The following is a 10,168-nucleotide window of genomic DNA, read 5'->3' as shown; positions in this document are numbered from 1 at the left end:
TACAGTAGGCTGTTGCATTATAGTACCATTAATAGCGCATGATGGTACTGGAGCAATCTAGGTAAAGTCCCTGCTTGCTTGCTTGCTCAAGGGTACAGCAGCAGCAGAGCTACCCTGCAGAAACATCTTGGATCAATGTGCAATTCTTTGAAAGAATATAGAAAGAGATGGTAGGATTGTACTCACAGCTGCAGAGGAAAGCCAGGGCGGAAATTAGCACCAGAGTCTTCATCTTGTCTGCTGGTCTCGGGCTGTTCAAGTCGGTGAAGTCAGAGCAGAGAAGCAACCGTATTTATACAGGAATGGGGCTCTGAAGCGAACTCTGTTATCATAATTGTTTGCAAGAATTTGCATAAAAGACAAAATATCTGCAACATTGCATCAATGAGACAGGTGACCTCACCAGCATATCTCATCATGTAAATACTGTATACGAAGCGGGCTGATGTTTGTCATAGAATTGCCTGGGGTCTGACTTCATGTGACTTTATATTTGAATGTAGTTTATAATGTATACAAGCGAGAAGATGCCATTCGCTCAATATAATCTCTATTTCAATGCATTTTATAATTTACTCTTATTCTTATTATTATTACTCATTTAATTGGCTTACTGGAAAAGAATTCCGTTGAGGGTTTCTGTGATGTCATAAACTACAAGTCCGTTTGCTTGAGTAGCTTAAAACAGTGTTTCTCAACCCTGGTCATGGGGACCCCACTGTCTGTCTGTCTGTGTCTCTGCTGGTTTTTGTACCAACTAAGGAACTGCTTTCAATGACTTAATTGAAGCATTAATTGAAAACAATTTGCATAATTAGAGCTATTTAATAACTTTTTATTCAGCAAAATTATTTTAAAAATGTCATCAAATTGTTTAGTCAAATTGAGTGTTTTTCAATGAAGTAATTGAGAACAGCTCCTCAGCTGGAACAAAAACCAGCAGAAACACAGACAGGCAGACAGGGGGGTTCCCACGACCAGGGTCAGGAAAATACTGCTTCTATACGTTATAAAATGCACTTCTCATAAGAGAATTCATTCATTCAGTGTTCAGACTCCTCACTGTTTAACTCTTTTCTCATTTCTTTCAACTGTTTTACTCATACCTGCACTGTAAAAATAGCACTAGGAAACAAATATTTTGTTAAAATAAGCCATACTTGTAAATTGTATAAAATCGAATACATTAGTAGTCTTTTTGATTTTTTCCCTATGGCAAAAATAAATCTGTTAAGGGAGAGGTTTCATCTGGGTTCTTAAATACCTAGATTGGAAGGTAAAGTTTGGGGAACTTTCATTTAGAATTCTGTAAAGAACCAAAAAAAGTTCTGTGTAGGGGACAAGCCAAAGAACTATAAAAAGTTCTTCTAGGAACTGATTGTTCTTAGAGTGACATTTGATGTACATAGTAGTCATACAGTGTAGTAGCCCATTTATTAAACAGCTGCAATGCTTGTCAGTGTCGGGGCATTACAGCACTCTTTTGTTTAACTTTTGTCAACTTTTCAAATACGACCGGTTTCAAATCATCAGTGCTGCTATTTATTCTTAATAATGCCGTGGAACTCTCACAATGCTGTATTTAAATTAGTAGTATTGCGGCTCTCTTCATCAACATTTATTTTTTATACTTTGTGAATTGTTGTAATGAGAAAGCAGACTGCGCTTTCTTTGCACTGCGAATAAAAAAGTTTAGTACATCTACCCCTTAGAGCAATTTAGTTTTTGCATCTCTGCCTCAGGTCTGTTCAACTTTGGCAACCAAATGAGTCCTTCAGTGAGTCTCTGCTGCTGTCTGAGCAAATTAAGGGAGGCCACGTGAACCGGTCAGAGAAAAAATATCAATCCATGAGATGTGAGATAGTTTTATTGCAATATTGTGCTGGTGCTTTGTACGTTATCGCCTCTTGTTTTCCTGCAGTGCGAGACAGTTTATCTGATTGTCCAGCTGTAGAAAAGCTAGCTCTTCTATTAGTTCCAAGTAGATTCAGCCATTTAATTTACTAAAATGCAATGACCTCTTCACACCCTTCCCCCTCCCTTGATAGTGTTGTTTGATGTAGCACCGGTTGATTAGTTGGGGGCAGAGGAACAATTAGCAGTTCAGAAGTTTTTTTTCTTTGTCCTAGCACAAAACACAAATAAATACAGTGCATAAGCAACTTGTTGGTTGTTACACTCTTCGAGTTATATTAAAAGGTATTTTAAAAGGTGACCCCATCCCACAAATTATTTTGAAGCAAATATAAGTAACATACTAAGGGTATATTTTCTTTGGTTTACTTCTATTATATACTTATTTTGTGAAACATTTTAGTAAATGATACAGCTGTATTTATCCTCCTCTAACCTCCTGGAGTCCTCACAATGGATAACAGCAGCGCAAAAGCACCTGCACCACTTTCACTGAAATTAAATTTACACTATATATTTATTTTGATTAACAATAATAAATCAAACATAACTAGTTTATTTTTACCATTATATATTTTTTATAATTCTCAGCGTTTTATTCTCGCCAGGGAATCTGTCTCGGAATACGTTTAAAAACTTCATTTTGTGTTTGCATTTAATGAACCAAGTAGTCTTGAGTAGCGTCAATTAAAAAAAATAAAAAGTAGATTTACAGTTGCCTTTCAGTTTCATACGGCTTTGCCTTGTCCGGGAGCTTTGCAGCCATTTCTAGGTTGTGTTATTCAGGTACTGGAACTGCAATTAAAAAAATACACATTCTCATCGCTTGAGCTCAATGGCTTCATCTACTTGGAACTTGTAGGCGATAACGTACAAAGCACCAGCACAATATTGCAATAAAACTATCTCACATCTCATGGATTGATATTTTTTCTCTGACCGGTTCACGTGGCCTCCCTTAATTTGCTCAGACAGCAGCAGAGACTCACTGAAGGACTCATTTGGTTGCCAAAGTTGAACAGACCTGAGGCAGAGATGCAAAAACTAAATTGCTCTAAGGGGTAGATGTACTAAACTGGATTAGTCGCAGTGCAAAGAAAGCGCAGTCTGCTTTCTCATTACAACAATTCACAAAGTATAAAAAATAAATGTTGATGAAGAGAGCCGCAATACTACTAATTTAAATACAGCATTGTGAGAGTTCCACGGCATTATTAAGAATAAATAGCAGCACTGATGAGTTGAAACCGGTCGTATTTGAAAAGTTGACAAAAGTTAAACAAAAGAGTGCTGTAATGCCCCGACACTGACAAGCATTGCAGCTGTTTAATAAATGGGCTACTACACTGTATGACTACTATGTACTTCAAATGTCACTCTAAGAACAATCAGTTCCTCTCAGAACTTTTTATAGTTCTTTGGCTTGTCCCCTACACAGGACTTTTTTGGTTCTTTACAGAATTCTAAATGAAAGTTCTCCAAACTTTACCTTCCAATCGAGGTATTTAAGAACCCAGATGAAACCTCTCCCTTAACAGATTTATTTTTGCCATAGGGAAAAAATCAAAAAGACTACTAATATTCGATTTTATACAATTTACAAGTATGGCTTATTTTAACAAAGTATTTGTTTCCTTGTGCTATTTTTACAGTGCAGGTATGAGTAAAACAGTTGAAAGAAATGAGAAAAGAGTTAAACAGTGAGGAGTCTGAACACTGAATGAATGAATTCTCTTATGAGAAGTGCATTTTATAACGTATAGAAGCAGTATTTTCCTGACCCTGGTCGTGGGAACCCCCCTGTCTGCCTGTCTGTGTTTCTGCTGGTTTTTGTTCCAGCTGAGGAGCTGTTCTCAATTACTTCATTAAAAAACACTCCATTTGACTAAACGGTTTGCTTACATTTTTTAAATAATTTTGCTGAATAAAAAGTTATCAAAAAGCTCTGATTATGCAAATTGTTTTCAATTAATGCTTCAATTAAGTCATTGAAAGCAGTTCCTTAGTTGGTACAAAAACCAGCAGAGACACAGACAGACAGACAGTGGGGTCCCCATGACCAGGGTTGAGAAACACTGTTTTAAGCGACTCAAGCAAACGGACTTGTAGTTTATGACATCACAGAAACCCTCAACGGAATTCTTTTCCAGTAAGCCAATTAAATGAGTAATAATAAGAATAAGAGTAAATTATAAAATGCATTGAAATAGAGATTATATTGAGCGAATGGCATCTTCTCGCTGGTATACATTATAAACTACATTCAAATATAAAGTCACATGAAGTCAGACCCCAGGCAATTCTATGACAAACATCAGCCCGCTTCGTATACAGTATTTACATGATGAGATATGCTGGTGAGGTCACCTGTCTCATTGATGCAATGTTGCAGATATTTTGTCTTTTATGCAAATTCTTGCAAACAATTATGATAACAGAGTTCACTTCAGAGCCCCATTCCTGTATAAATACGGTTGCTTCTCTGCTCTGACTTCACCGACTTGAACAGCCCGAGACCAGCAGACAAGATGAAGACTCTGGTGCTAATTTCCGCCCTGGCTTTCCTCTGCAGCTGTGAGTACAATCCTACCATCTCTTTCTATATTCTTTCAAAGAATTGCACATTGATCCAAGATGTTTCTGCAGGGTAGCTCTGCTGCTGCTGTACCCTTGAGCAAGCAAGCAAGCAGGGACTTTACCTAGATTGCTCCAGTACCATCATGCGCTATTAATGGTACTATAATGCAACAGCCTACTGTAGCACCACCATGGGAATCCTACGGGACTTTATTTGATTTCTAAAAGTAGTTTCACAACCGTGGTATCTATAATGTAATCCAACACTGTACCATCATGTTCCTATTTCTTTTACTATGGTAGTACTGTTTCAATGCGGTTTCCATTATAGTGTTTACTGTATAAAAACTACAGTTAATATGATATCTTTACCTATAGTTTTAGCACTATAGTAGTTTAGTATTGCTGTTTCTCTTCTCCAAAAGGCCTTTGATTTGTACTTTTGTGACTAGTGTGAGTGTGACCTGTAGGAATGTGTTGTCGAACTCTCCAGAACAGTGCTGACAAGTTTTCTTGCTTTGTTTCAGCTGTGGAGACGTTTTTTTTTGTAGCTCCGAATAAGCTACCGAGCTATAATATAGCAGATTATTTTAGAGGCAAAAGAGAAGCTGGCAATGAACCGGCAGTGCTGCCTGAGGGAAGAGGTACGTCATTTAAAGTGTTTAAATCTACAGCAGACCTGCATTCCACACAGACCCCAAATCTGTTGATTAAAGAGCTATACAAAATACTACTGCAGATATCCAGTTCCAGTTATGAGCAGGATCAGATAGGAGTGCTGGAAGTGCAGTAGAGGAGCAGCCACTATACAAAATACTACTGCAGATATCCAGTTCCAGTTATGAGCAGGATCAGATAGGAGTGCTGGAAGTGCAGTAGAGGAGCAGCCGCTATACAAAATACTACTGCAGATATCCAGTTCCAGTGCAGGTGAATTCAAATACAGGATTTATATTCAGATCTAACTAGGAGCAATAGCAGGGAGCAGCAAGGCAGGAGGCAGATAAGTGGGAGTTAATGAACATGCAAGTTTGGGTGTCATGTAGTCCAGAGAGGTAGAGCTGTGAGGTTTTACAGGTGCTGTCTGAACAGGTGTATAATTTAAACTTTATTTTTTACATATTCAAACAAAGTGTTTAGTTTTTAAACACTTAATAGTGTTTAAATTGTAACCACTGCGCCGTGTTTAGAAAATAAGCATCAAGATGTTTTTATTGACTGTTATTACTGTGTGTGTGTGTGTGTATGTGTGTGTGTGTGTCTGTGTGTGTGTCTGTGTCTCTGTGTGTGTGTGTGTGTGTCTGTGTGTCTGTGTGTCTCTGTGTGTGTGTGTTTGTGTCTCTGTGTGTGTGTGTGTGTGTGTGTGTGTTTGTGTCTCTGTGTGTGTGTGTGTGTGTGTCTGTCTGGCAAATTAACAAATAAGGTAAGAACATTTGAAATGAATAAACTTTTAAGAATTTTTGTTTTGTTTTGTTAAAGACTATCTTCGTTTGGTTTATTTTCCATTTTGAAAACACGAAAATAATTATAAAAAATATGCATATGAATTTGTAGTGCAGTTTTTCTCCACATAGCCCTCACAGCTCTTTGTATTTCTTTTCATCTGCGTCAAAAGGTCCCATTATCCTGATTCTTCCTCCATTCGCACAGGGTGAAGGTACGTCTTTTAAAGTGTCCGGGTTTTTGTTCTTTTTTTTAAATGGAGTTCTCAGTCCCCACATGTTGCTCCAGCTGTTTCAGTGACATCATCCCTGCAACTGTAACATTCTTCATTGTGAACATTTTGACAAACAGCAGCAACGTGGCTTCAGCGAGGCAGGCGACTCCATCAGTAGAAATGTAAATATTTTCTAGGAAGCGGGCAGATCCTTGTAACAGACTTGCCTGGGGTCTGACTTCATGTGACTTTGTATTTGAATGTAGTTTATAATGTATACGTTTATGCGTCTGCTAAGAAATAAATAATAATAATAATAATAATAATAATAATAATAATACCAGCCAGAAGAGGCCATTCGCTCCATATAATCTCCTCTACTTAAATGCATTTTATAATGTATCAGTGTTATTCTTCTATTTCAAGCTTGTGGTGTTTTTTTTTTTCAGGAGAAGGCGTGCAGTAGAGGAGGAGAATCGCTCGCCTGTTTAAAAGCAGAGGCTTCTTGTTGGAACTGCAATTCCTCTAATGTAGTCTAGAAACAAATAAAATAGGAAACATCTTCCCTCTCTGTGTCTCTGCTTCTTATCCTGTGGAATTCAGCAGGGCTGGGGGAGGGGCCTGTTCCACTGGTTATGCACACAGACACACAGCACAGACACACAGCACAGACACACTGACACACATACAGTACAGATACACAGCACAGACACACTGACACACATCCAGTACAGACACACAGCACAGACACACTGACACACATACAGTACAGACACACAGCACAGACACACTGACACACATACAGTACAGACACACAGCACAGACACACTGACACACATACAGTACAGACACACAGCACAGACACACTGACACACATCCAGTACAGACACACAGCACAGTCACACTGACACACATACAGTACAGACACACAGCACAGACACACTGACACACATACAGTACAGATACACAGCACAGACACACTGACACACATCCAGTACAGACACACAGCACAGTCACACTGACACACATACAGTACAGACACACAGCACAGACACACTGACACACATACAGTACAGACACACAGCAGAGACACACCGACACACATACAGTACAGACACACAGCACAGACACACTGACACACATACAGTACAGATACACAGCACAGACACACTGACACACATACAGTACAGACACACAGCACAGACACACTGACACACATACAGTACAGACACACAGCACAGACACACTGACACACATACAGTACAGACACACAGCACAGACACACTGACACACATACAGTACAGACACACAGCACAGACACACTGACACACATACAGTACAGACACACAGCACAGACACACTGACACACATACAGTACAGACACACAGCACAGACACACTGACACACATACAGTACAGATACACAGCACAGACACACTGACACACATACAGTGCAGACACACAGCACAGACACACTGACACACATACAGTACAGACACACAGCACAGACACACTGACACACATACAGTACAGATACACAGCACAGACACACTGACACACATACAGTACAGACACACACACAGTACAGACACACAGCACAGACACACAGCACAGACACACTGACACACACACAGTACAGACACACAGCACAGACACACTGACACACACACAGTACAGACACACAGCACAGACACACTGACACACATACAGTACAGACACACAGCACAGACACACTGACACACATACAGTACAGACACGCAGCACAGACACACTGACACACATACAGTACAGACACACACCCAGTACAGACACACAGTACAGACACACAGCACAGACACACTGACACACATACAGTACAGATACACAGCACAGACACACTGACACACACACAGTACAGACACACAGCACAGACACACTGACACACATACAGTACAGGCACACAGCACTGACACACTGACACACATACAGTACAGATACACAGCACAGACACACTGACACACATACAGTACAGACACACAGCACAGACACACTGACACACATACAGTACAGACACACAGCACAGACACACTGACACACATACAGTACAGACACACAGCAGACACACTGACACACACAAACAGTACAGAAACATACACTACAGACACACACAAACAGTACATACACATATACACACACACAGTACAGACACACACAGTACAGACACACTCTGTACAGACACACACACAATACACACACACAATACAGACAGCACAGACACATACACACACACAAAGACACACAATACACACACACACAGTACACACACACATACACGTCTATATTACTAAGTGGGAACTATGATTCTCCACCAACCAAGTGGGGACCATAGATTCCCAACATTTCCATGAAGTGAAACAGACATAGAAAATTATGTTTTAAGCTGTATGTTGATAATATTTGTGCAAATATTTTTTTTTAATGTTTTTTAAAATAAAAATCAGCGAAGTGGGGACTTGAACCACATCTACCCTATAAAGTGGGGACCTGCCCAGACTGCAGTGGGACTGTGTCTGAGCCTGCAGCCACTCAGAGCCCTGCTCTTCACACCCATTGGGTTTCTTACAATTAGCATTTAGCAGGTTTAAAGTCCTGCATTCTAGATAACTATCCTTGGAACTGATTAGAACATTTACAAATGGCAGTTTCTTAAGGGTTTTTTTTTGTAATTGTTCAATTGTAACTAGAAGATTATTTCTAAGATTTTAAGTTTTACTAAATAATTTGAATGTGTTTCAAATATTATTTATAATTTTTAATAAATAAATGATAATTATTACTATAAGTATACAGTATAATTTTTAAATATATTAATAGAACTATGTCCCAATATACAAAATAACATATTCAAATGTATAAATAGCATTTACAAAATCGTGCGTCATTCTGTCCTGTCCATGTAGGAACTCCATTCCAATCTACAAAGAATTATGAACCCAATAAGGCATGGAACTAACACTACTATCACAAAATCATTATTTCTCTAATTAGCAGCTTTCCTTTATTAATTAACAAGGCTGATTAACACAATATGTACACACACACACTGGTGTGTGAGAGTTGCTCTGCACCATCTAAGTGGGGACTCGCGTCGTTCTGTACCATCTAAGTGGGGACTCGCGTCATTCTGTACCATCTAAGTGGGGACTCGCGTCGTTCTGCACCATCTAAGTGGGGACTCGCGTCGTTCTGTACCATCTAAGTGGGGAGTCGCGTCATTCTGTACCATCTAAGTGGGGACTTGCGTCGTTCTGTACCATCTAAGTGGGGACTTGCGTCGTTCTGCACCATCTAAGTGGGGACTATATTGTAAGTATATAAAGGTTTATGAATCTGCCAGCAACTCACAGACAACTCGCAGGCGTCCGGCCGCCACAGGAGTTGCTGATGCGCGGTGAGACAAGGATTACCCTGCCGAACTAAGCCCTCCCAACCCAGACGGCGCTCGGCTAATTGTGCGCCACCCTCTCGGGACTCCCGGCCACGGTTGGATATAACATAGCCTGGATTTGAACCAGCGATCTCCAGGGGCCGGTCTTTCAAAATTTTTAATCCAGACAAAATGAATCTGGATTTTGTAATGGACATCTTTTCAAAGCTTTTAAGCCAGTCTTTAATTAACTCCTACTTATTTTAAAGAGGTAAACCACCTGTTCATTTTACAAAACTAGAACCACACAGCTGAGTAATACACTGTATTTCAAGCCCTCTTCAGCACTCTCAGTGTGTTTAGTTTTTCATGTTGTAACATTAACATGATGTCTTGTCCTTTTTTAAATCAATAGCAGTTAATTAAAGCCTGGAGGAAGCGCTTTGATAAGGCGTCCCCTCGAGTCTCACAGAGCAGCGCACTCCTTGGCGTGTCTCATTGCTGGTGACTCTTCTGCTGCTGTGGACGCGGCTCTGTTGCCTGGTTTAGTTCGCAGCGCAGTCTGAGGAAGAGTCTAAATCTGTGCCGCTGGACAGCAGGGAGGAATACTGTCCT

The 10,168-nt window shown here is 39.9% G+C and overlaps 1 protein-coding gene and 2 long non-coding RNA genes across 3 annotated transcripts in view; 2 read left to right on the top strand and 1 right to left on the bottom strand.

Moving 5' to 3' along the window:
- Window positions 1-320, bottom strand: part of LOC131722036 (uncharacterized) — a 2,980-nt gene extending 2,660 nt beyond the window's left edge. Inside the window, exon 1 of the long non-coding RNA XR_009319992.1 lies at window positions 187-320. This is a non-coding gene — a long non-coding RNA (uncharacterized LOC131722036). The remainder of the gene's footprint in view (window positions 1-186) is intronic.
- A 4,034-nt stretch (window positions 321-4,354) lies between these two features.
- LOC117969801 (uncharacterized) lies at window positions 4,355-6,713 on the top strand. Its single transcript, XR_009319993.1, has 4 exons — window positions 4,355-4,488; window positions 5,019-5,135; window positions 6,107-6,148; window positions 6,598-6,713. It is a non-coding gene; the product is annotated as an uncharacterized LOC117969801 (long non-coding RNA).
- A 2,713-nt stretch (window positions 6,714-9,426) lies between these two features.
- Window positions 9,427-10,168, top strand: part of LOC131722023 (zinc finger protein OZF-like) — a 307,153-nt gene continuing 306,411 nt past the window's right edge. The window contains exon 1 of the mRNA XM_059015584.1: window positions 9,427-9,492. The gene's annotated coding sequence lies outside the window, so the exon portion shown is untranslated. The remainder of the gene's footprint in view (window positions 9,493-10,168) is intronic.

This window comes from Acipenser ruthenus, chromosome 50 (genome assembly GCF_902713425.1).
Source record: "Acipenser ruthenus chromosome 50, fAciRut3.2 maternal haplotype, whole genome shotgun sequence".
NCBI classification, from domain to species: domain Eukaryota; kingdom Metazoa; phylum Chordata; class Actinopteri; order Acipenseriformes; family Acipenseridae; genus Acipenser; species Acipenser ruthenus.
This window is presented reverse-complemented; position numbering and strand designations above follow the sequence as displayed.